The sequence below is a fragment of the Plasmodium inui genome (assembly GCF_000524495.1).
Source record: "Plasmodium inui San Antonio 1 unplaced genomic scaffold supercont1.75, whole genome shotgun sequence".
Classification (NCBI taxonomy): Eukaryota; Apicomplexa; class Aconoidasida; order Haemosporida; family Plasmodiidae; genus Plasmodium; species Plasmodium inui.
In genome coordinates, this window is record NW_008481909.1 from 4,480 (window position 1) to 5,258 (window position 779).

Genomic DNA, 779 nt, shown 5'->3' on the forward strand with positions numbered 1-779 from the left:
AAAATTTTAAGAGAAGCAGAAGCACTTACATAAATAAATTCAGGCATTCTAGAACATATTTTTAACCAATAGTAAGAAAAAAAAAAAAAGGAAAGGACATAGAAAATGTATAAAATTTATTTCGTCCCTCATAGTGCATCTCTGTTGAGATACTTGCGAAACAGAACGAAATCTATCCATTGCGTCTAAGAAAAATGTCTAGGTCACCAGTTATATGAAGGCTCCTTTCGGCTTACAATATGTTTCTGCGCCCATTTCTTCTTGCTAAGATCTGGAAAATACGGCATATAAAGTAGTAAGGAAATATTCTTCTCTATATTCGACGTTACAAGCCTCTGAAGAATAACTTCTCTACAAGGGCGATATCTACATTATAGCACTTCCTATTCTTCTCCTTATGCTCACATTTTATAGCTATACATATGGAAGTATTATTTATGGATTGCAATTAAGAAAAAATGAGACCTTCCCTTTATTATGCATTTTAAACTATCAAAGAAGACGAGGTATTTTTTTTCGCGACCCTCCTTCTGCTGTTGGACGATAGTGAACACGATGCAGACGAATTCTAATTTAAATCTGGAAGATTTAAAAGAAGGTATTAAATTATGTACTATTGATAAGTGCTACTCCAGAACAGAATAAACCACTGTTTCGATCAAATTCTACTATCCTGTGGACTCCACATTTTTTTTTTCTTTTTTTGTTCATAATGTAAACATCTTATAGTTCTATCTCAGCGAAGAAATGGTGATGCCATATATGTGCCTTTTTTTTCT